This window comes from Eptesicus fuscus, chromosome 22, assembly GCF_027574615.1.
Source record: "Eptesicus fuscus isolate TK198812 chromosome 22, DD_ASM_mEF_20220401, whole genome shotgun sequence".
Classification (NCBI taxonomy): domain Eukaryota; kingdom Metazoa; phylum Chordata; class Mammalia; order Chiroptera; family Vespertilionidae; genus Eptesicus; species Eptesicus fuscus.
This window is the reverse complement of record NC_072494.1, coordinates 18,539,966-18,565,793: the sequence shown is the minus strand read 5'-3', so window position 1 is coordinate 18,565,793 and position 25,828 is coordinate 18,539,966. Positions and strand designations below refer to the sequence as shown.

At 41.3% G+C, this 25,828-nt stretch overlaps 1 long non-coding RNA gene across 3 annotated transcripts; it reads left to right on the top strand.

The window, feature by feature from the left end:
- The first annotated feature begins 34 nt into the window (after positions 1-34).
- On the top strand, positions 35-25,754 carry LOC114233069 (uncharacterized). Of its 3 annotated transcripts, none has more exons than XR_003619198.2 (3): positions 35-216; positions 12,997-13,054; positions 25,656-25,754. It is a non-coding gene; the product is annotated as an uncharacterized LOC114233069 (long non-coding RNA). The 3 variants fall into 3 exon arrangements; XR_003619200.2 differs by lacking the exon at positions 25,656-25,754 and adding an exon at positions 19,650-19,901; XR_003619199.2 differs by lacking the exon at positions 25,656-25,754 and adding an exon at positions 14,755-14,921.
- The last annotated feature ends 74 nt before the right edge of the window (positions 25,755-25,828 follow it).

Here is a 25,828-nt window from a genome sequence, read left to right as displayed (position 1 = left end):
AAACCTTCCCATGTTTTCGTTTTATTCTAGGCTGCTCCCTCCCACCTTTTTCCGTGCCTACCTAAGGTGAGGAAGGGACCCCGCTTCTTTGCTGAGATGGGTATGGTTGCCCAGGAATTGGTTCAATTCTGCAACGACTTGAGTTTTCTCTCCTCCTTGTTCATCAGGTCAACCAAGTTTTAAAGTCCTCTAAACTGTGTCACGCTGCATATGAAAGTAAGTTCATGTTGAAGACAAAGTGGAAATGTATCAAATACCTAAAAAAGGTGAATCTGTGAAAACCCTCCTGTTGAGAACCTCTGGTTCAGTTTGGGGAGGTGGTGTGAAATCATCCTGAAACACTGTCTGTTGTGACAGGAAGGCTCTCAGATGGAAATCCCACCCAATGAGAATGTAAGTTATAGGATCAGCCACCTGGGCTGCAGGTGAAGGGGGCCAGAGGCTGGGGGCTGTGTTATTCTGTGTCAGCTCATCACCTCCACGTGGGCTTGAGCTTCAGGTGATGATCCCCTGCGTTGGTGTCCTTGACTCTTCTTAGTTACCCGTGCTTCTAACTCGTAGTCCCTGAGCCCGGGATATAGGTAAAAACCGATGTGTTGTGTCATATGAAAATTTTAACCTGAGAAATGTTTCTTTTCATTTTGAGTAGAAAGTGAAGTCCTTAGATTTTTATGGTCCAAAGAAAGAACACTGTTAGTGAGGGGTCTTGAATTGGGGGTTCCTCCCCAGGACTTCCACATGGACTCTTTGCCAGAGCTCGCCTAGGGTAGACACAAAGGAAATGGAACACCAATTCCTGATGAAAAACACCATTTACTTTCCAGTCCAGTAGGTTCCTGTCTTAATATGTTGAAGTGATCTCATCCAATATGAAAGACTTCTACATTCTGGTTTAGACCTTGTCAATCTTCAAGAAGAAAATTCTGAGTTAAACTTCAGGAAGGATTCAGATCACAGGTTTGGTGGGATGTTGTATATTATCTTAATACACATTTTATTTGGATAAATCTTTGGGTGCTTTTTAAAACGGTAGCTTAAATTTTTAATGGTGCAATTGCCATTTGAGAACTAAGGTATTAGAAAAAGTTCTTTCCCACCAAAACTCACATAAATTCCATTATTCCAATACTTGACTATCATAAAAAGTGTTTATCAAGGTGACATTTCCTTGCCTTGTACTTTTATTCTGAACAGTATTTTCCCTCTAAATTTGCCAAAATAGAGGCTTATGTGTTTAGGACCTACAATTTCTTCCATGATCTTACATATTTTATCTCCTACAAGAATATTTAGAAAAATAACAAAAATAGCAAGTCGCTTTTAAAAAATATATTTTTATTGATTTCAGAGAGGAAGGGAGAGGGAGAGAGAGAAATGTCAATGATGAAAATCACTGATCAGCTGCCTCCTGCACAGCCCACCCTGGGAATCGAGCCTGCAACACGGGTATATGCCCTGAGAACTGAACTATGACCTCCTGGTTCATAGTTTTGACGCTGAACCACTGAGCCACGCTGGCCGGGCAACAGAAAGCTGTTTTTATGCAATAATTATTAATGGGATCCTTGGAGGCAGGTTGAAATTAATCAGCTTTCTCTTCTAGACACCAGAAGGTTTACCGCATCTTTTCATACTTTTATTGAACAGACATTTCAATTGAAGATAGATTATCATTCACACCAAATAGCATCTTAAATCGCCATGCTTTAAGAACTTAAAATCAATCGTTTTTCAAGTTAAGCTCCTTAAAAGAGCAAATTATGTATTTTTTACCTTACCTGGTTTTAGTTGAAACAAACTCTTTTTTTCATTTGGGTCTTCTTTAGAAAAAAGAAACAGGACACATTTCATTTTTTTAAAATATATAGAATAAATTTTGTTTTTATTATAGACATGGATCAAAAATAAAAGTTTTTATGTACATATAACATATAGTGCAAACAAAAGGCTTTTAAACACCACGATGGACATGCTGTTGGAAACGAAAGGAGATGGATGATGGGGTTAAGATGGTCGTCCTGGAACGGCAGGAGGGGGTCGCCTAGTGAAAACAAAACAAAACAAATAACAAAAAAACCCCACACACACAGATGCAGAGGAAGCACACTATGTTTGAGTTACAAAACAAATCCAAATAAGAACATGCAAAATTATCCCACAAAAGTCCAATTCAAATTAGACCAAAAAAGCATGCAGACACATGGGGGACACAGGAGAATGCCGTGTGGCAGTTAGCTGTTCCCAGGATTTTTTCTGGCGATCAGCAGTGTGGTAGATTTGAGCCCTTTGAGTCCACTCCAAAATCTTACTTTGTGCCATGTCATGAGGAACCCATGCAATCGCATTCAGGAGAACTGGGCACAGTACCAGAGCCAAACACCTTCATGACTCAAGTATTTGTTTCCCACCCTGACTTTGGGACATCCACTTATTTCCAAAGATTTCCACAAATGCTCTGCCATCTCCATAGGGGGAGAGGGAGTTGATATAGAAATATGACAGGTGACATTTTTTTCAAGATGATGTCAAATGAGAAGGTGTCAAAAGATCAAATGAGCTATGTAATCACAATGCAGAAAATGTCAGGATTGGAGAAAAGGATTTGCAAGTAAGAATTTGCTGCAGGTGAATATCCTGATGCGATAGCCTTTCCGGGCCGAGGGAAACTACACGGTGAGGCCTGGTCCACGGTGCTTCATTTAGACATCAGCCTCTTTGGGTGTTTCGTGGCTGGAGAAGGTCCAGTCAAGTCTCCAGCACCAGGCACAGCTCTGGTTTCCAGCAGTATCTACACTTCAATTTCCTCTTTCTAACCAAATCGGGAACAGACTCAACATTACCGCAAGCCATGAGCCGGCAGGTTAGCTCGGTCAGCGCCCTACCCTCTGCGGGACTTCTCTGGGGCTACATGTTCAACATACTCACTTCCGTCTTACTCTTGTAACACTTCAGTGAGTGGAGCAATGAAGTCTAAAAAAAAAACAAACACAAAAACAAACTTCTTTTTCATCTTCTCTAAAATGTTAAGGAGCCAAAATGATGGGGCTATTTCTGAGCAGTAGTCAAAAAAAAAAAAAAAACATAAAAAAATCTCACCTCCCCCAAGTCCAAGACCATTTTTTCTTTGGTCCAATTTAAGCTGCCTACACTAAAGAGGCCTCCCATCCATATAAACTTGTCATTGGTACCTAACCTTTCAAGTGAGGAGGTGTGTGTGTGGGGGGTGGGGGGGGGGGCGGGGATCTGCAAGCCCTGAGCTGTGGAAATCCAGGTAATGGGTGTCCCTGGTGTTTTCATGAAGAAAGTGGAATTAAATTCCAGGCAGGCTCAATGAGATTTATTACCTGCCCAGAAACAAACTATTTTTGTGTTCTGGAGGGCTTTGGGACACTTTAATGACCTCAGCAGGGTGGGAAGGTGAGCTATTAAACCGAGCAGCGAGTCCCCAGTGCTGAAGGGACATTCTGTTTGCATTTGCCACAGCGCTTTTCTGTTGGGTTACTTTGGTGTTCTAACCCAGACACAGGGCCAGAAACTCCATGTCTCAGAATACAGGGTAATCCCCCAAAATATGGGGTTAAATCTGAAAAGACAGAAACATCAATTGAGCTATCAGCTGTTAAAGTGTGTATACATTTTTGGGGACACCCTGTATATTTCACCAACAGGGAGAATATTTGCTTCCAACCTCAGAATGACGTTTATCCCCTCAAACATCTCTGTCTCTTCCTCTTCACTTATCCTGGGTCTCACTTTCCTCTCGGAGTCTGTTAGGTCACGGATCACAGCAGTCTGGGTTTTGCCATTTCCTTTCCATTATTTTCTATGTATTGCTTGCGCCATGCTGAAGTGCTTGAAGGCAAGTCCTGAGACTATTTGGACCTTTTATATAAAGAGTTTCAAAGGTACCGGATACTGTTGCCGCCTCTAAAATACAAGTCGGAGGACTATATTTGAACACTGAGTAGCTAACAAATTTCAAAGCCCCTCATGGCAGTATTCAACATGTGAGTTAATCGACCTAACCAAGATTATAATGTCAGGTTCTACCTTCTTAAGCTTTCTGAAAAATAACTTCCCAGAATTGTCCCGCCAAAACAGGAAGGTGAGGAGACAGGAAAAGCTGAGTATGGAACACGGCGTAATTCATACAGAAAAGACCCAAGTATCAGTGAGAGTGATGAGTCACCCCAATTCTCTCCGATCTGCCTCAGGGCTGCCATCCGGCCTCACGGTGACATTCCTGTGGCAAGATCCCCGGCAAGGTCTTCCTCAGGACATTTTTCTTTTCTGTCACAATCTCACAAAACCTTCTCTGCTTGCTTTCTTGGCCCATCATTCAGGGAACTTAACATCCTAGAGCAGCAGGGAGCCTGAAGTCTTGGGCACGTGGGGACAAGAAAGGCCAGGCAAATAGGCATCCTTCTCGATTCTTCTCTGATGCTCTTTTATTTGAAATCAGCCTTGATCCTTTCCTTTATGAGAATAAAATGGGGGTGATGGAATTTTTGAAGGAGCTCTTGTTTGGAGAGCGAGAGAGAAAAGGGATTGAAAACTATCTGTATCCTCCACAAGGCTCGCTAAGACTCACTGCGTGCACCTCTCTAAACTGCTTCATGCCGCCTGTTCCCATGTGACCTTCCTGCTCAGGTCCAAACACTCCTATGACAAAGCACCAGAGCTCCAGTAGGACTGTCCTACGCTGGGAGCGCCGGCCGCTCTCACAGGTGACCGTCTCTGCTGGGCTGGTCACACCCAGTGCCTTCTCCCGCCAGCCTGTGAGATGCTCTGTGAACAAAGCATCAACGGCCAAGTGAGTCTGAGAAACATGGAGACACTAACCCTCTCCTGGAGGCTCACGATGCCAACCTGATATTAACACTTCTGTACAGTCCTCCAGTAAAAACAACAACAACACGTAATAGAATTTTCATTTAACCAGCTACATTTAACCAAGAAACCCAATGTTTGTGTAAAACATTAAAATCTCATGGAATGCACTCTGGGAAACTTCAGCCAACATCGCTTGCATGTATTCTAGTTATTAGGCATCGCAGTGTGAAAGATCACTACAAATGGTCTTCAGAGTGACCGTGGTAGGTGTGGGTTGTACCAGGGAGGAGGGCACCACAGCCATCTCACCCAAACACCTGGTGAGTTTCTCAGTATGCAATTCAAAGATTCCTGCAGAAAAACAAGATTCTGGAAAACTGAGAAGATATTTACACGGGTGCCAGTACTATTTTAAAAATAAAAATGGAAATTTGTCACATAGTTACACTAAGGTCCCTTGGTTTTGGTAATTTCTATTAGAAACTATTCTGAATGAAGAATCATGCAGTAAAACACCGCCCCTCTCACCTGCACAGCACCCCACACACATGCACAACAAGGCTCTCATCCTGACTCCCTCTCCAGTAAGCAGCTACCTTTGAAGGCAGTGACTGATCCACGCGTGGGAGGTGTGTGAGACAAATAACCGCAGGACAGCAGGAATTAGCACAACAGTCTTTCCAATTCACCTTTTCACTGTGAGCGGATCCTGAACACAAGGAGAGTAAACTAGCATCTGCCCCCCCACCCGTCCCATTCCTTCTTGTCTCTGCTTTTGGACAGCACAATCTGGGACTATGCATGTTGGTAAGGGACCAATTCTCAAAACTCTGAATGATGAGTCTTTTATTCTCTGGAAACACAGGAGGACAAGGATGTGGGTAACTACTGAATACTCTTCCATTCTCTTAACGTTGGGGAAATGGAAAGGGGCTAACTAGTCCCCTTAATTCCCAGTGAGTAAACGATGGAGGCCCACTATTGAGTCAGGAACTCAGTATTTTCCGTAAGACATGCCTTCTGTGGATCTAACATATGGGCAAAGTATTCTTCTTCCCTCTGCTTCCCAGGGTTTTTCATGAACACTTCCTTTGCAATAGCAAAATGTCACAGCGCCTCTTGGCAGGTGTCATGTCACACCTTCCAGCTGTCTGAGGTTTGGCCCCTTCTCGAATCTAGTCCAACAATGACTTCAAATCAGGAATAAATGTCTCCCACTCTCCTGCCTTTGATTTTTCCCATTTGCTGCTCCCTTTAAAAATCTCATTCTTCCCTGAATTAATGACAGTAATGCCAAATGTTATTCTCCACGTTGGTAATTCTGGGCCAATTCGATCAAAAGCGTTAGAAATATTTACAAGTCTCAGATCTTTACTGTTATGCATAGACATGACTCGAATCCATACAAAAATGAGGAGGGGGAGTCCTTCAAATGTTATCATTTATTTCAGGTTCAGAAATACAGCTTCACATTTTCACAACAGGTACATGTGACCTTCACAACTGATACAGGCTTTAGGAACTGGCTTCAAAATTTCCATTGCAGAGTCCATCCATATACCAGCATTAAGAAACCCCAAAGTGCCAAGAAGACAGTGGAAAGTATTCTGGCTCAAATTAATCAAAGACAACAGCAGAGACAAGATTTTGCTTCTGCACACTGCTTCTTCATAAAAAGGCAAAAGAGGAATTTAATTTAAAAAGGGGAGTGAAAATAACATAGACAAGCAAGCAAAACACAGGCTGTACACATGAAATCCAACTCCAATGCAGTCATGGTGAAGTTTCTGGTTGGCAGGAATAATTTTTATCACGGCAGCAGACAATGCAAGAGGTTAGACAGAGTAATTTTTATCATAACTTTCAAAACATTACATAATGAGCAAAGTTGGAGGGATTCAAGGATAAAAATTAGAGAAATGGATGCCTTGAGCTGAGCCAGGCGAGAAATCCAGACCAGAGAAGTGAAAGGTCTCACGAACATACCAGAATGAACAGGTCTTCAGACAAACAAGAGACTGTCCTTGAGCTTCCCCTCTCTCATTCTCACACATTCACACATTCTTACACATATATACCAAGAGCAAAGCTTATACTACATATGCTTTAAAATAGTCTTAAAGCTCAGAATACAGAGCACCACATAATTTTAAACACACCAACTAGACAGGATGACTTAAGATGACCTAGAAGACACATTTGAGCTTTTAAGAAAGGACTGAGTGATTGAGTGAACTCAAAATTGTTTCTCTGAAAATCATCTAGCTTCCTTCACATTTAACTCTCAGTTCAGAGCTAACAGTCCTCTGGGTGAAATGGTACAAATCTCATGCCTTGAGTTTCACATAATATCTCCTTTCATTGAGTTCCATAAATAGAGACCTCTATGTAGGATTTAGTCTCAATGTTAAGGAGATTCCTGTCAATTTCAAATTACATAGTTTTCCAAATACAAAAGTGTTCACCTGAAAAAGGGGATCGATGACCTATCTCCAAAATATTAAGAAACTTCTGCATTTTTAGCCAACTTATTCAGAGAGATCCATTGCTTTTATTATATTACTGTATCCCTCTATTTTTTTTAACCTTTACTGGAAAGAAAATATGACTATGTAGACCAACTTAGCTGTTTTAAGAGTCAGCTCAGCAATCCAAGGATAATTAGAGATCTTGAAGGTAGGTTTCCAGGTCTTACACTTCTGATCGAACTATATTAGCAAAGGTTATTTCTTCTTAGACAGCAATGCTGTGATTTAGATACAAATGCCTGTGGATGTTACTCCACCATATTGTCATGGTAACTCTTAGCTTTGTGCCTCTCAGCATGAATACAATCTGGATAAAATTTTTTATGCCTCACATACTGTCTGAGAAATGGACCACTGTTGTTACATATTATGGCAGACTCTCCAAAGCTACCTCTTGTATTAGCACAGTTTAAAAAATAGATTCAGACCCACACATACAAAGCACATATATACATACATATTTATACCCATACACATACATACAGTGCACATACAATCACACTCATGCTTGTGGCATTTTAACAAGGGCTTTTAAACCTACTTATCCAAAGGGGCACAAAATACAGGTACTTACAGAAACAAACTGTGTATATACTGTTACACATAAAGACACATGCATAGAAAAGGTGTTTGTACACGGAAAACATCAACATTGATCACATACTGGTATTAGGTCCCATTCATATTTGAGAATTATGACTGATGCTATACTTAAAAGTCATAAAATCAATCTATAGGACTACTTTTTAATCCTAAAATTTTAATCCTAAATCAGAAACTGGTTTCATGATAATGTTTTGGAATAGATGAGTTTGCATCTGAACACGTAGACAATTTGTTAATAAATAGACCCCACTGCTCTTCTATGTTATAAAACACAGCTAAAAGCAATAATCAGAAGAGTAATTTTGGTACATGATTTCTGGAAATGCAATATAGCTGTTCTGAATTAATACTATTTCAATAACCTGTCCATAGTTGAGTAAATGTTTATTCCAAATTAGTCAATAAGCATGCAAGATTTAGCATGTGACAATAAAATAGACTGACCTATCAAATAGACAGTTTATTTTTCCAATTCCTAAAAAGCTGTGTATTTTATTTTGTTATGCTAGACATGAAGAAGTTCCATCTATTACATAGACCATATCAGAGTTCAGAGGAAGTTACAATAGACCCGAAGTGGAATGGAAAACACTCAGGAAGCTCATTGAGCTACATTCCCACCTTAAGGCCTGATATGAACACTGTACTTCAAACTATACATACACAACCTTAGTGTTCCCCACTTCATTCACATTGACATCTCCCTTTAGCGGGATGCAAAACTCTGGGAAATGGGATTAATGCTAATCATGCGACACTGTAGCAAAATAGAAATATTCTCTAACACAACGACTGAAATTCCAGGGGAGGCTAGGTCTCATCAGAAATAACTCGAACTAGAATAACTAGAAGAAAAATAGACCCACAAAGAGAGACAGTTGGGACAGTGAAACTGTGTGATTATACTGAGAGCAAGGGCCAAAGAGGACAAATGCCATTGTTTATGACTACATAGGATCAGGGCAAAGGAACTTGGAAAAAGAATCTCCAATTTTCTCTGACATGGCTTGTGCTGATCTAAGAACACGCCTGTGGTTATCCACAATATTTTCCTTTAACAGAAGGACATTTTTGAAATACAGCAAAACGCAAAACCACATGTAGCACAAAGCCAAACCCTGGAGTATATGTTCCGGGAGCTGCCTATTTTAGAGAATTCAAAGGAAGAAGCAAAGGGAATCCTTAAAAGAGAAGATTTTATAAAAATATCTCACTGTAGATTGTTTTACTATGAATGTTTACTTAACGTATTTCCATTTAGCTATGACACTATTTTAAAAAGAACATGTTTCCTTCACAGAGAGTTAATATTTTTTCCAATGGAAAAGAAAAGATAGAAGGAGATTTAGGGTGGCGATCTTTATACAATCACATAACTTAAGAGATGAAATGCCCTTTTTATGAATCTTGAACTCTCTGAGTTTTGCCTAAGTGGGCTAGCTGTAACCTTTTAGAATAAGTTCAAAACAATGCCATTTAGCTTGGCGAGTTCTCTTTTTAATAATGGTTGAAAGTTTTTACTTCATACTTTATGGGTGCCTGCTTTGGGTATAAACTACACAGGAAATTAAAGTTAAGTTAACATACAAATCATGTTTGCTACTTTCAAAGTGAGACATTTCAGTTGGTGAAAACTGATTTACTTCTGCAGAATATGAAATAGAGTCTCGGCACGCCGCCGTCCAGTGAATACTTGGTCTGCTGTCTGGGAACAGTTAGCAGACAAAATTCCAGTTGGCTTCTGGCTGTTTCCTATGTGCTAATCATCTGGTCCTAGGTCATCGAAACTCTACCTCGAGACTGAACTATTAACCCCCAGGTGAAAGGGCTCTTGTAAATTTCGGAAACGTTACAATTTGCCCATTTGCTTTGGATCTCAATGTCTTAATGCCATTTTCTGGAATGACCTGGATAAAGACTCTGAAGTTGTCTAAGTGACTTTTCATTTTATTCCAGGTTCCACTCCTTAAATATGGTTATCCCATAGTGAGGCTCACGATTCGTGAAGAAAGCCTAGAATGGATAGAAAGTTACTTTAAGCTTGTTTTAAAGGTGGGATAAATTTTTACGTAAGAGAATTACATATCAGCAGAGAGAGGAATATTTTTACTCCAACCAACAAAATAAATAAAACAACTGGAGTTAGTGTCAAAGAATAATCAGCCATGCCTAAAATTAGATGAATCTGAAAAAGAAAAAGATATTTTCCATGTCAGCCTCACTGTGACCTAGGAGGTGGTGATTATATAAATGAATAAAGAAAATACATTTTCCAGATGCTTGTAGAGATGTGATATTTTGCTTCTTCCTGAATTCCAGTCAAATCTATCAGCTGCCTAAGAAAAACAAGCTCCGAGTCGCTGGCTGTTGAATGTGCTTCTCGCATGAAACCAAACACACGGGCATGAGGGGGAGCCCTCGGAGCAACCAGGGCAGTAACTTTTCCTTTGAGAATGACCTCGCGCTTCTGGAAAAGCCTTATTCATAAGAAATCCCAGTTAAAAAGAAAATCACTTCCCAGCAGTCTTATGAAATAAAGAGGAAGGCATGGATCTAAACAGGTCATTACGGAGTAGACAGAAACATTACTAAACAACACCATTTCTGTCAGCCAAAACAGAATGTGGCACAATAAATGTGTATGGCTTAGGTCTAAGCCCACCATCTGATATCTCTTAAGAATTATATTTAATGGGCTATCTGAAAGGTAACCTGGGAAATTTCTTGTTCAAAGAAATTTCAAGTATATGCCAGCGTAGGCATATAGTCCCCAAGGTACACAGGGCTGCCATACAAACCTACCTTGGTCGGTACAAATAGGAAGGCTCGAAGGGTCAGCAGTTTCCAAGAGTCAAACCCCAATGGTTTGACATACCATGAGCAATGCAGATGAGTGACGGATGCATTAGTAAAACTGGTTACTTGTCTACTGATGTCCACACATGCGACTACTCATGATTTACTGCAATGGTTATCAAATATGTTGCTTTCATATAATTCATTAGTAATTAACTGCCATGCCAGACACTCCGTTTAGTCTAATAAGGAGGATTCTAGTGGACGGATTATAGTGGGACGAGTTGGTGATGGGGGTGGTCTCCGGCTAGAAAGAGAGAAAGAGAAAGGTAAAGAAACAGGTAGACTATCTACAGAAGGCTGCCCCAAAGACACTGAAGAAGAGCCAATGCCCACATGCTCATGCAGAGACAGCCAGCAGGAGTGGTTGCCACCTGTGATAATTTTAATACTGTTAGCTTTCATTCACCCATCATTTTTTGAAACAAAATTGAGGTGGTTTTTCATATGCAAACCTTTCTGAAAACATAAGTCATCCCTCCCAATAGTAGTGCAAATATTAAGTCATTGAAAAACCATTTGAAATATACTGCATATTCTTAGCCAATAGCGTATGATCACAGAGGGTTAACTGTACTGTGTAACTATAAGGTATAGTCTAGGAACCAAAGATAGGCCTTAGAGAACGGAGGGGTTTTGAATTTTTATTTTCCTTTATGTAATATCTTCCTCTTTTTCTCATTGTCAGGATATTAGTGATCATTTCTCATTGACTTCAGCAATTGCTTTCTCCAATTTGTTCTATATTGACATCTAATTGGCAGAAAACCAGAGAATCAAGGTTTCTGGAGTTCTCTACAATAAGTGTAAATAGGCTCAGGATGAGTACCCAAGTATCTGAGCACCAGAGTAAATTGCATGACCTCTTGTTCCCATTTTGGGTCCTAGAAGTTTTATTAGTAGTAATTTTGCTCACTTTCTAGTTAGTAATGGTGTTTCTGATAGCTGAGGCTGAATAAACAAACTCACGATAATGTAATATTATTGTACCTGACAATCTCAACTTTACCAAGTAATATTCTTCATTTCCTGATCTACCACATTTATTTCCTAAGTGTATTAATAAGTCTTTGTGTGTGTACTTGGCTTCGTATGTAGTATCTTGGGGGATGATTTTTATAACCTACCAAATTCAATAAATTCTATAAATTAACACCTTTCTTCTTGATAAAACTCTCCCATTGATCTCATTGGTCCCCCCGCTCCCCTGAGAAAGACCTCTTCTTGAATGTCATGGAATTTCCTTCTGTATTGGAAACACTAAATTGACCAAATCAAATATCCTTTCTCAGGTACAAAGAAGGAAAGTTAGAAAAGTTAGAGAAAACTATCATGAAATGTTTTAAAAAAAAATCACAAAGCTATAAAATAAAATCAGATACTTAAGGAAAAAACAAAGCAAAAGAGATATTGTTGACTAGTGGTAAAAATGTCAACCACTTAGGCACAAACTCATAGGTATCAATAGAGTTCCTTCACCTAAAAAAGTCTAAGTGACTTTAGAAGAAAGGTTTCCTTGGGAAAGTGCATTCCAGCTTAACGTCTTATACTAGTCTTCTTATTAAGCAAATACTCAATTTTTGAAAGTATAACTGGAGATACTTTATGGGCACAGTAACAAAATGAAACCAACCAATACTAGCTGTTTAATGGAGTAAACAAGTAAGTCCTCTTCCAGCGGAGAGGCTACTGGCTACCATGACCACCTGAAATGTTTTGGCCATTCCCTGCTGGAAAAAATCCTCCCATAATCCCTTTTTTACTTATGACGGTGCAAAATGTCTGTTCTTTCACTAGCATAGTGCTCATATTCATTTAAATGGCCGTATTTATTTAACTTATGTCCTGAATCTTGAACCTGCATCATTTTCCCCTTCAATGGGAAGGTTCTAGAGGCCAGAGGTCATGTCCACTTAACTTGTTTCATATAGTGTTTAGCTTGTGTTACATCCCAGTATCTTTCTGTTCTTCAACTGGAACTGATATTCATCCTCCAAGACCCACCTGGGTGAAGTCTTCTCTGATCTCCCTTCCCCTATCTTGATACATTGCTTCTATAGCATATCAACATGACTTGGTATCACATGGGATCCTAATTAGGTTTATGCTTCTCTTCCCTCCACCATTAGAAGTGGGCTTACTCATCTTCACATTCTTGCAATGTTTATCTTAGGGCTTGTCATTCAGCCATGGAATGTTGGACAACTGGATAAGTGAAAGTTACTCCTAAGGTAAGAAACAACTTATAAGAACTCGTGTTATCCAATGATTTTCCCATGACACAAAAGGTATTTGTTAGTAAATGAGTGCTATAGCAAAATAAACACACACAAAACTATAGTGACATGTACGATTTAGACCCTTGGAAACTCCACCTATAAAGTATTTGACTGCTCAATTCTTTAGTAGGTGTTTGAAATAAATATTAAATAGGCCCCCTGTCCTCATGAAATTTAATAAATAATCACGCTATCTATAGAAAAGTATTCTTAGCAATTAAGCAGTTATTGGGGGAAGGGCAAAGGAGTTGGCCAGAATCTGAACTTAAAGAAGGGAAATTCTACTAGAAGATTCAATCATGGGTTAGATTCAGTTAGGGCAGTGGTTGGCAAACTCATTAGTCAAACTCAAATATCAACAGTACAACGATTGAAATTTCTTTTGAAAGCCAATTTTTTTAAACTTAAACTTCTTCTAACGCCACTTCTTCAAAATAGACTCGCCCAGGCCGTGGTATTTTGTGGAAGAGCCACACTCAAGGGGCCAAAGAGCCACATGTGGCTCGCGAGCTGCAGTTTGCCGACCATGGAGTTAGGGAATTTCATTTGGAAAAAAGTGCATCTTAAACTATAAATTCAGTGACAAGTAGGATACAGCGTGGCATGGTGGACTGGAAATTGTTTCATGCACACGTGATAGTTTGGACCAAGGACTACAGCCAAACAGGGAAAGGAATGCAAACTGGGTTCTTTTGTGATCCTTTTGTTCTTGGCTCAAATGTCTTTCCTCAGCCCTTTCTGACCACCATCACCCCAATCACTTCATGATGTTTGTGTATTTCATAGTACTTACCCCTGTTTTTAATTACGTATTCATTTTCTAGATTATTGCCTGTGTCCTCCTAGTAGATTCCTTGAGAGCAGAGACCACATAGTCTGTATTTATTACATGTCTTCAGCATTTAGTATAATGTGATTAGAAGGCAGTGAATAAATGTTTATTAAATAATGGACAAATATATGAGAAGTGCCCAAACACAGATGTTTAACCAGTTTAGAGTATAGGCCAGGTCAATGAGTAGGTTCAATGAGTCTGGAAACGTAACACTTTGAGGCTTATTTGAAGCATCAAGTTTATACAGAAAGAATCCAGAATCAGAAGTCAAAAGATGTAATTCCAGCTCCAATAGCCAATTTGTACAATTATTAACTCACTAACTATATCTAAGCCTCAGTTTTCTCATATATGACATAGGAGACTCACTAGAGGACCTACAACATGCCTTCCAGTTATGCATTGCCTGCATTATTTGAGCACCTACTATGTGTACTGCATTATGCTGCATGATTTTTAAGAACTCAGAATCTACCTGTGGTGGAAGACAAGTGGGATAAAACAAATCTGCAAGGAGTTCTAGTATAGCACCCCAATTTAAGTAAGAAAAATAGAGCAAATTTTTGTAATTCAGACTCTGAGAATATGTTCTGGGAGGTTGAAAATACAAAAATATGATCAAAGGAATGGCAAAGAGGATTTTAGCTGTGGCATATAAAACCTGAATGTCGTAAGATAATGCAGGTCTGTAATGAGGTAAAAGAAACCAGAAATTAAGTGATGAAGAATGAAGGGAGGAAGTCAACACTGGGGATAGAGGATAGAAAGATTTCAAAACTCTGATGGCACAGTAACTTCTCATTAACCTCCTCCCCAGTCCTTGCACCATGCTGATGGGACCAGAGAAAGACGACGGTCCAGAAGGCTGGACACCAGGACAATGCAGCTTTCTGCCACGTGCCAGGACTTTTGTCTGTCTTGTTCACCACCATATCCCAGAGCTTAGCATGGTCTTTGGCTCATCCTACCTTTTTTTCAAATAAATCAGAGAATCTATACATTATGAGCTTTTCAAAAGTCCCAAGGACCTTCCATTGAATGGGAACAGCATACCTGAGTGGTGATTTCATGATTGAAAGAATGAGAAAGAAAATTTCCATCATGTCCTCTCAAAATAATTATGACTTCTTTAAAATATGCCCAGCTTCAGCTGAAAGTAACCCATATATGCACTTAGTAGTTAAAAAATCCTACAGAGCCCCTAAATCTTCTGGAAGAAATGAACATCATTTTCTTTCTAAAACAATAACTCCCCCCCAATAATCTATACTAATAAAAGGGTAATATGCTAATTAGACCAGACATCTTCTGACATCCTTCCGGACAAAGCCAGGGTGGAGGGGGCCGAGGCAGAGGTGGTTAGGGGCGATCAGGCCGAAAGGGGAAAACAGTTAGGGGTGATCAGGCTGGCAGGCAGAGAGGTTAGGGGTGATCAGACAGGCAGGCAGTTGAGTGGTTAGGAGCCAGTGGTCCCGGATTGCGAGAGGGATGTCTGGCAGTCGAATATCCCCTGAGGGGTCCCGGATTGGAGAGGGTGCAGGCTGATCTGAGGGACCCCCTTCCCCAGTGCACGAATTTCATGCACCGGGCCTCTATAGTCTGTATATAGAACTAGAAAGCAATTCAGGAGGAGTGTGAAGTTGTTCAGCATGAATTTTCTTAAGTAATGCTAAGATGTCTGCCAACTTCAACACCAGAGAAACGTTCAGGGTTTATTGTTAAGGTTCATTTCATTGGTCTGGTTCCTAACCATTCAAATTTCCAAGGACATTCACCTCATAAGACAGTTTGTTTTGAGCAGAGCGAAGTTATTTGTTTTGTGCCGAGCTTCCCTCAGCTGCTCTTTCAGTGACGGGCTTCATTAAGGAACCCCTCCTATTGAAATGGAGCAGCTTGACTCACTTAGTGTTTATTGAAACACTGTGTTGTGTGTGGGCGGTTTATGGTTACGATACAAGAGCCATGTTTCTGCTCCCAAACCAAAGGGAAAGATGTAATAGTTGAGGTTGCATGTGTAGCTGCAGGGATGGACCGGTTACAGGATTTGGGACACTGACAAATTTTCTAAGAAAGTCAAACGCTCACACAGGGTGGGTGGCACTGAGAGGGAGAAACTGGCCTCACTGGTAAGACAGAAGAATGTGTGATGGGTCTTCTTGTCTCTTTCAATTCTCTCTTAAGAACTGGAAGAACCAAAATTTCATGTGCTCTTCACTGGGTTAGCTGGTTCTGACTACCAGGATGCAAGGCCTATCTTGACACTGGTGGGGAGCATTCACAGGGCACACGGCTTTGGTGCATCAGCATGAGGGGTGAGGTGGAAAGGACCTTTACTGAAATGGATGGACATTTCTGCCCGTGCCCTTATTCCTCCTCAGGATGGGACGTGGGAATTACCAGAGTGGGGAATGTGGGAGCCCCTCTGTGTAGCTCAGTGTCCTTCCTTCCCTAGGCTGAAACCAAGATCTACCACCTGCCAGTCAGATTCTTTCTACTGAGCAGTTACACTATGTGTTCCAAGGCAGTGCTTCCCCAACCAGACGGCGCTTCCGAGTTCCCTGGAGGACTTGCTAAAGCACAGGATTCTGGGACCCACGCAGAGTTCTAATGGGGCGAGACCTTTCTAGCATATTCCCAGATGCTGTTGGTCCTGGGACTAGGCTTTGAAAACCACTATTCTAAGGCATGATAAATAATTCTGACCTCCTTTTACTTTAGCAGTTCAATTCACTTGCCAGATAATGTCCCAGCAATAAGAGAAAGTGCTGGGGGAAAAAATCTCAAGATGGATGAAAGAAATGTGAAGAGACTTTGATATCTTGGGAATGGGACGTAAGCATGGGTCAAATCGGTTTTAGGTTTATATTATAAGGACCAAGATACTATACTACGGTAGTTTTCTTCATCACCAGAGAAATAACTACTTGCTTAGGGATGCTTGCATAGAAAGCAAACATCTCTAAACATGCATTCCAAATTCTCATCCTTGGAAAGGGTATGGTTGAAGTCCAACCTAATTAGCTAGGTGGATGAAGATTAAAAAAAAACACACAACACCCTAAAAAAGATATACAAAGATTGACATTTCTAGAGGAATGATATCTAAGTGGGTCGTTATTTGCATAAAAAAGAATATGGGATAGGCTTCTTTTATAAGTTCTACTTATTAAGTATAATTGAAGCTTTAAAATACCACTGCCTCAAAAATTCAATTTATATATAATTACATTTAGGATCATGGGAGGGTTATGCATCTCAGGTTTCTAGGAGCCACAAGAACTTGACATCAACTTGTCCAACTTTTTTTATCTTGTTGATGAAACAGGTCCAAAAAAAGAAAAAAGGGGGAAGGATTTGTCTACTAAACCACAAGAAATAAGATACCTCCTTTCTTTTGGCTACATTTGGCCAATTTCTTAGAAAACAAAAGAGAACAAAAACAGAAACTACTTCTGAGTTTTCTAACATTGTGAAGAGCACCTCTCCCGGGGGTTCTGCTGAACAGACCCCCAGAACTGCACCAGGCAATATTGATTCTGGTGGCATCAGTGAGCTGGCTTAAGGGTTGCCCACAGCATCCCTTTCCCAGCGACTAAAATCCTTGTTTGTCCACAACCCTCTTGAATGACTTAATCCTTTTTAAAATTTAAGGCATATATGCATAGCTTATCAACTGAAAGACATTGTAAAATGCCTATGGACCAAGATTACACCTTGTCCTGCTTACAGCCTTCCACAGCACCTGCAGAGGGCAGCGTCCCAAAGAGCAGTTTAGAGAACATGAATGAGTGAATTTACCCAAGGACAAATTAGACAGGAGTGCACCTCCAGGTGAAGTAGAAAGGCAGCTAGCTATGACCCTGGACCTCTTCTTGCAAATGTCTGCTTTAAGAGAACAGATTATGGGGTGTAGTATTTAAAATTTCAACATTGTGTTTGCACTTTGCTTCTTATTTTGAGCATTTATTCACAAGACAGGTTTTATATAAGGAGAAGGTATAAGGGCAAGTTCAGAAAAATGCTGTAACAGTCATGATTTTGTCCACATGGAAGATTATATTTTGTAACTTATTATGAAAAAATACTATAGAATGCTATCCAGCATATTTTTGGCCTTTTCCATGTCAGCAACAGAGTAAGCCAATACTGTCCATGAATAGTTTACAGTAGAGTTGGAAAGGACATAGTACTTGGAGTCCATTCCAAGGGTCTAAGGAATTCTCTAATGTGATTCTTGCTACATATCAGAGCCAGCATTTCTTTCCCCTGTGAAATCAACCCATGACTTTATAATGTATGTCACTGGGAAAGTATGAATCGATTGATGAAATTTGAAGTAGGAATCCAAGGAGGACAACAGCCTATAATTTTTATTTGATGATACAAACCTATAATATCCTGTATGAATTAGTCTCTGAGGTAAATGGTAATATAATCTATGTTGGCAGTCTTTCTTTGCATTGTCTTAAATATCTGATTTAGACTTCACCCGTAGGGGTGGTACTGATATACTCACTTCTGTGTGGGCAGCAAAAATGCAGCTGAGAGGACGACTTGCCCACATTAGCTCTGCTCAGTTTATGATTCATAAAAAGAATTTTACAATAACGTTCATCCAGGCAAGGCTGACAACAGAATAGGTCGAGAGAGAAAGTGTTTGTGTTTAAATTATTTCTTACAATACACAAAACACTGGGATAATTCCAAAATAAAATTAGATGAACTATATTGTACATTAACTCACTCTGTAGTTTTGCATTCCCTCAATGAGCCCTGTTTGTGTGACGATGGAGAGGTACAGAAATAAAGATAGTTACTGCCCAGCTGTTTCTAGTTGAGATAGAAGGGGAGACGAGGAAATAGTGGGACCAGCGCAATGTCAGGACGGCGCCTCGGGAGTTGGAGGGACCCCTGGAGTCTCAGCCTGGAGTTGGAAAGGGGCTGGGGATCGGGAAGGACTTTCAGAGCACAGGGAAGGTGGAGGGCCTGGCATTCCAGAACAGGAAACAGTACATGGGAAGAAGAGAAAACCAGACGTCAGTTTGAGAAAGCAAGTGTGTATATTACTTGTTTTGCTCTAAGTCCTAATGCATAAAGCAGATGATGTAGAGGATTTTTAGTTGTATCAAACTATGATTTCTGAAAAGCATTCTTCTTGAGATTGCCTTTTTATATTTTAAACTCTGTACTCTGTCTCACTGACAACAGAGAAGCTGAGTAGAAAAAAGAAGATGGAAAGATTGCAAAAAAAAAAAAAAAGCAGAAGGCAGGAAGATTGCAATGAGAAAGCTACATTAGAGAGAAAGCATGTGGTTTTTAAAGAGAGTCACATATACAAGGCTATGGAATGCAGTTAGGTAGTGTCCCTAACAATGACTTTTTTCCTTTTTTTTTTTTGTCTCTCACTCTCCCTCCCTTCCTTCTCCTCCCACCCCTCTTTCTTGAGAAATCCCCAAAGAGCTCTCAAGAACTTACATGCTGTAGAAATCTAGTCCCATCGGTGGTAGCTGGGGCAGAACTATCTCTAAGCCTCTTCATCTTCTCTGTCCTGTGCCCTTGCCCTCCCCTCACTCCCACCCAGGCACCAGGGAAGGAAGGGCTGGCCCACTCTGGGTGAAGGAGAGAGGCTGGGAAGGAGGTGCTAGGAAGGAGCTTCTGGGAGAGGCAAGCTCCCACTGCTGAGACTCCCCATCCTTTGTCATCTTAAATCAGGGAGAAAAGAGAGAGCAGCGAAGGTGAAGACAGACACAGCTTTGAATCTCTGAATCGAAGTGTCACCTTCCTTCCTACCTTGGAGCCTGGAAAGACTCTGGCCCCTTTCCAAGAGGGAGCGAGACCCTTCTGAGCATGAGAATCTGACTTGGGCCTCAGCTCAGAGAGTGGAAGTATGGAATCAGAGATATGGATGGAAAAGAGAACCCTTCAATTCCCTGTATTTTTTAAACAAATAAACAAAACCCAGAGCATGAGGAATTTGAAGATTTATGTTGCACCGACATTTCATTTCTGCCCAACCGCGATACCTAGTGGATTAAAAGGCCAGTTTTAAATGCACAGGGTGATATTTTTCTCGTCGCTTGCATCAGTCCCAGGGGCAGAGATGGAGACAAAGAGCAGCCCTTGACTCATTACAATCCCAGCGATTCAAAAACATTCCAGCAGGAGGAGCTCTAACATGCCCTAGAGTTCGGATTTTCAAAACCAGAAGGTTAAAAGCAAACAGAAAAACAGACAGTGCGCCCCTCAAGCTGCGGTCTCAGTGAACAAACATGTGACTAAGTCCAATTAAATGCTCAGTGCGAAGCCAAGGATGAGACTGGCGGGGACAGGACGGCCCACATCTGCTCCGTCCACCTCCCGATGCCGCTAGGCTGGGGCTGGAGCTGGAGCGGGTCCCTTCCTTAGCTCTTGCAAAAGAGGGGGCAGAAGGCCGATTTCTGGGCACGTGCAGAAGTCATTCTTGCCCTCTTCACGTGTCCTATTGTTTCTAAAAGTGTTCCTGACTGGTTCAAAACCTACATTTTCTTTGGTGGTTGAAGGCACTACAAAAACTCCTAAATGTACTTTACTCAGTAGCTCGTTGGTCGCTTTTTTTTTTTTTTTTAAATGAGGGAAATGCTGTGTTTGTAAAAACTGGTGCTAAAAGGGCACGGAATCATATGTCTCCTGGGCCACGTGAAGAGTCTGCAGAAAGAATTAGAGCTTTCTAACACACACACACACACACACACACACACACACACACACACACACACACACACCCCAACTGGAACACAAAGAATTCACTCAGGAAAACTGAGTATATGCACTTAGCAGTTATCAGATTTTTAGGGTAAGTCTTTCCATTTTGGACAGTGTTGTGGGAGCTGACACACTGGGCTTCCAGAAGGATCAGAATTACTTAACCTGAAGGAAATTCTCAACCGACCCCTTTTCATCTCTGGCCAAGAAGAAGTCAAACTTTTTGTTTTACACCTTAGTGGTATGCCCACACTTAAAATTTTTATACAAACTCCTACAGAAACTTTAACTAGGCCAATTCAGACCAAAAGTCACTAAATAAAGCTAGTCTAGACGGAAAAATCTATGAAAACCATATGTCTTTGAGGCATCTGTCTTACAAAAACTGCCATCGTCCTGGAGAAATAGTTCGCAAAGTTTGCTTTTAGGAACGCACGGCTCTAAGGAGCACGGGGGCCGTGCTTACGACGATGGCGGGCCTTGGACGGAGAGAGGAAAGGCACGATGTTTACAAATGAAAGGCTCTCATCTGTCTGCAAACGTCGCTGGAAGGAAAGGCAAAGGCAGATGGAGTTTCTGTCTCCATTATTCTCCAGGGGATCAAAAACCTTGCCAGTGTGGTTCCTCCATCCTCCGACAGAAAGTGCCACCAGGGGATCTCAAAGCGACTGCGCCCCCCACTCCCGGAAAATTCTTTTGAATAAGGTTGTACGCGGCGGAGGCCAAAGAACCCGAACATTTCCTTCTGACGATTACCTCATCCTGCCGGCCTGCCAAACACAGCGAGCAGGCAGGTGTCCCTCCTGAGTAACCAAAGGCAGACGGTCCTCAAGGATGGGGTGTGGGCCTGACTGCGAGTCATGGGAAGTGAGAAGGGCTGGGGTCCCGAGCAGAGAGCATACAGAATGGAGGGATGGTCTAAAACCTTGCTTTTCCGAGTTAACGCGGCTTTCTGAACTGGAGACGGTGGCCAGTGCTACCTTCCTTATTCTAGCTACGTATTTTTACATCTCAGAATGCACTGGAACAGGGGTATGAAATCCATAGGGGGAAAATCCCCAGGAAATCCAACTTTAATGATAAAAATAACGTTTTAACTAAACACTGAACAGTCCGGGGAAGATGTCGGAAGTAGTTATAAATGGTAAAGATTCCTTGTGGCCTTTAGGAATATGGTTCTGAGATGTCTTGCTCTACAAGGAAGGGGACTTTGGAACGATAGTAACAATGGTTATTGGCGTGAGTGTCCATTCCTGCTCAGTCACCTGGATGACTCTGAGTGAACAATGGATATCAAATAGCCACATAAGGAGAGACGGTTCTGAGTGCGAGGAGGTGAGAACATTTAAATAGAAGGAAACCTGTAAGATGTAATCAATCGCACAACGTATTAAGCAAAAGTGAGAAACACCGTTTCAACCTGTTTATTCAAAGATCCTGGTGCTGTAAAATGAGTTTTCAGTATTTTTATTAGTTTTCAAGTACTAAGAGTTATGATAGTAATGAGGGTATTGAAATATTAAAACAAATCAACATTCCTCATTAGTTTCCTAAACCGTAGGCATTTAAATAATGGAAGGGCACTGATGAGCCACTGGGGTGTTTCTGGCCCATGGATTTATGTCCTGAATGCTCTCATACTACTGTTGTTAGTGCTAAAACTCCACGCTTGCTCCCCCGCTTCCAAAATGGTATGTGGCTTTATTTTGACTTTAGACCCAGATATGTGGAAGCAAATTATGGCAGTGGTTTCTCTAGTTAACATATTGACTAATCTTTCCTTAATTTTCCCCCCAAGAGGTGATAATTAAGGTAGAACTGGCCTCACATGAAGTTTTATTATTTTAGTTATTAAAGTATTTTCTAACACTACTAAGCAGCAAAATTAAATTCTAGTTGTTTTAGAAATCAGTAGACCTTTCCTTGAGTTTTTATAGCTTCTCATCCATGGTCTGAAGGGAGAGCAAGTGGGCTGACTTCTGGCTAAGGCCCCTGAATGTGACACTAAGCGGAGTTTTATTCAAGGGGAAACGTTCATTCACTCTTAGAATGACTTTGAGAATGATCCTGATATAAGCTTTAAAAATACGCATGGTCCAGAATATATCTTACATAAATATCCATTGCCAAGGGGAATAATTTCATTTTAGCCTCTCTGGGTGGCAAAGTACCCGTAAAAGTCTCATCTCCTACTCTCATAAGAGGTCTCATTCTAGAAGAATGCCATATATATGGATCAAAGTACATTTACACAACGCTGCCTCATGGAAATCTGAAACTAAATGGAGGCAGTCTTCACACGGTGGAGGCAACTGGGGTATTTGATTGTAAAATAAGGTCATTTTCTGTCGTATTAAAAGCCACCTGATGTCTTTTCACACCATCTCTCTCCTTCTTGGTTTTCAAAACTGCCATAGAAACTTGGGGATTCACTGGTGATGGTTTATCTAGTTGGTAACTACCCGCATCTTCACCTCATTCCCCCTCTCAGTTGGTTCATTCACCCTCCCACACACAAAAACAGGGAAGGAATGAAGCTTATTTCTAGATTTTATATTAACTTGCACACTTACTGGGTTCCTAGAAGAGCAGTAAGAAAAGTATTTACACCTTATCCTATTTTTCTGTGTTTAAAGGGAAATGTCGACTTTAGGAAGACTTGGGATCTGAACATCTCAAGTCAAGAAGGCCTTGCCTTGCCACTGATGATGGGGGACTGAGGGTTCATTCTGCACTTGCCATATGGACTAAGCATGCTCCTTGGACGGGACATGTGTTCTTTGCACCATTCCTGGGAGCTGATAATTCTGACTGGAAAGCAGGGTGGACATTTCCTAGTGTTTATGGGAACAGTTAAAAAGTACTTCCAGAAATTAGAGCACTTGTTATTTGCGGTTGTGTCTATCATGTGGCTCTGATGGCTGAAAAAGCAGCGGAGGGAAAGAAAGTACCACGCCGCAGGGAGGACTGCCCAAATACCTTGCGGCTTCAGACTCTGTCCCATGTAGAATTTCTCCTATTTTTGGTCAGAGTTGCCATATGACCTAAACTTCCTCTAAATCCCAGTAATGTGGCATCAAAACACACACAGGCAGATTCTCTCAAACCCGAGGCCCTTCCAACACCATCTCCTTCCCCCGCAGTTAAAAATACTGGCCAGACCCGAAGTGTAATATTCTTTTGGCAACAGTATTTAGTAAGGCAGATGGATTTCATTTGGCAACTAAAGGGTATAAATATGTGTTTAGATTTGGAGGTTCCCTCAGACAACGGCTACAATACTCTGGGGCCTGGGTAAGCTAAAGGATTTCAGTGTCAGGCATTTTAGAACCCTATGTTTAGGCAGCAACAAAGAAATGACAAGCAGACAGAAGCCTTGGAGACCTCAGCTAAATCCTCAGCTCCTTCCTCACAGTGCTGGAGGCAGGCACTCAAAGCACATTCTGAGTGAAAGAACCAGCACTTCTATTTTCACGTTTACTTTCCTGGCTGTTTATCGGCGAAAGCAACTCCGGGAACCTCAAGTCCACGTCTAAGATAAGTCAGAGGGAAGGAAAAAGGCCCAACAGCTCCTTCTGGTAATTTGCTGCTTGGGTAAAATTTAAAGGTGATAAAAGCCAGGAACTGTGTTGTGCCATGAAACTGGGAAGACATGGAAAAACATGCCATCTAACCATGACTGCCCAGACGTGAAGGTTTTCCTGTAAAAGCATTGTTTTTCTGCAGTGAGAGAGACAAAAGGGGCAGCGATAAAGCCAGCTCAAGCTTGTGTGTCTGCTGACATTGGGTAGAGTTTTGTGGGTTTTTTTTTTTTTTTTTTTTGAGCTGACATCAACTTGTATATAGGAACAGTCGGCAGATGCCGATGGGGGCAGTCTGCTGCTGACTGCCTAGAGGAAGAAGAATTGTTTTGGGCATTTTTCACTGGTCAGTGGCCGACAGCCCGGCTCCTACCTTGGCTGTCTTCCTCTATCAATCTGGTGAAACCTAGGCCAGAGCTGGGTACCCTGAGACTCAGAAAGGCTTTGTCTGCAGTGGTTGAAGCTTAGCAATTTAGGGCCCCAAATGGGACAATGCCAGGGTGACTTGCTGCGATCTGTCCTGGGACGAGGAAGCAGTTGTGTCTGGTTAACTCAATGCCAGCTACCCCTGGGCCACCAGTGGCACACTGTGCGATGTTACTGCTGTCTGCCGGTACTGGTGTTGCTTGTACCTTGCTTCCTGCAGATCCTTTCTTATTTTCCTTCCTTTCTTACTCTCCTGCAACCTTGGGTGTTTGGGAAAGTGAGATAAAGGACACACTGAAAACAGAAAGGTCTAATCAGAAGCCTACCTTGACATACATGCAAAGCTCCCAAATTCTGGTCCTCGGAACATTTGTAGTTCTGTTCCTGGGCCTCGTCTACACAGAACCCATCTTTCTTAACTGGCAGATTGGAGACATCTGCGTAGATGCAAGTTGCTAGACCCAAGGAGGAGACCACCTACTTCACTGAGACCAGAGAGAAACCAAGACCCGAGAATGAAACACTCTGACATTACCCACTGATCCTCCTCAGTGAACTATTATGTTACAACCACAGTCACTGTGGAACTAGGAGGATTTTGATGGGATAGTTAATTGAGGGGCTGAAACAAAATTGGACATGTTCTTTACTGAACAGCTTGTGGCCAAATTTCTGTTTTCATCAAAATATATTAAGCACCATGACAACTCATGTTAAACCTGCAATGAGTTATTAATTACATTGGGGATTTCAGTAACAAATTTTGGAACACAGTAGCCTCAGGAGATGCCTGAAATATTAAGAATCAGGAAGAATACCTCAGAGTTGATTCTATTCTGGGCAATCATACCTTTAAAAAAAATAAAAAAAAATCTTTGCTTGACTTTTAAAGCCAGTTGCTAAAAATAAAAACTGTTCCCTGAAAAATTCCAAATCCCTAATCATGGATTTATTTGTTTGTTCTTTAAAGGGGAAAGACGGTGGGGAAAACAGAAAGCTCGTGCGTGGCTGAGATGGGAAATCACAAGACGAATTCATCATCTGTCCAAATGGCACCCAGCTGCTAAGAGGAGTCACACTCTCACAGGGCTGCTGAGGAGAAAGCAAGGCGGGACGTTCCCAGGACATGGTTCGGGGGAGTCA